Source organism: Adiantum capillus-veneris, chromosome 27 (genome assembly GCF_014529385.1).
Source record: "Adiantum capillus-veneris isolate H3 chromosome 27, ASM1452938v2, whole genome shotgun sequence".
NCBI lineage: Eukaryota > Viridiplantae > Streptophyta > Polypodiopsida > Polypodiales > Pteridaceae > Adiantum > Adiantum capillus-veneris.
Window position 1 is genome coordinate 85,333,447 of NC_140957.1, and position 743 is coordinate 85,334,189.

Sequence of the window (743 nt, forward strand, 5' to 3'; positions counted from 1 at the left end):
TGTCTTGGTGGGGGTCTTGTGGCCATATATTTGTGTGTGTGTGTGTGAGAGAGAGAGAGAGAGAGAGAGAGAGCTTTTTAACGCCTATGTGAGGCCGAAGTCGGCCTATGAGACAAATCAAGTATACATGTGTATGTCTACTGTCTATCTAAAAATACAAAAAATTTCAGACTGGCAGAAAATAGGGAAAATTACCAAAATACTCTTGTAGTTTGTGGAAATTCCCAAAATACCCCTCAAATTTCAAAAATTCCCAATATACCCTTGAATCATTTTGGGATGCATAGTCTAATGTTTATGGCAATGGAGATCTATCTTTTAGCGTCTCAGACAATTATTTACAAATGATCTCACAAATAGAGGCATCTGTGTTTAAAAATGATGAACAATTTCAACAAAAGTGGCCTCAATACCATCTAAAAGCCTAGCTCTATCATCTTCTATTGAGGAGAACCAATTTTGCTATGATGAGTTGCAAAAGAAATTGTTTTTAGAGATGTTTGTGAGGTAAATTAGGGATATTTTGGCAATTTTGGTAAAATTGAACGGCATTATGGGATTTTTTTGCCAAATATGATGGGGTATTTTGGGGATTCCACAAATTAGAGGGGTATTTTGGTAAATTTTCCTAGAAAATGAAAGAGAGAAGGACGTTGTGAGTGATGAAATCTATGTGGATGGGTGGAGCACTAGTACTAGGGATATGTGCATGTCTATATGTTGAGGGTTGTACAACCATGCAA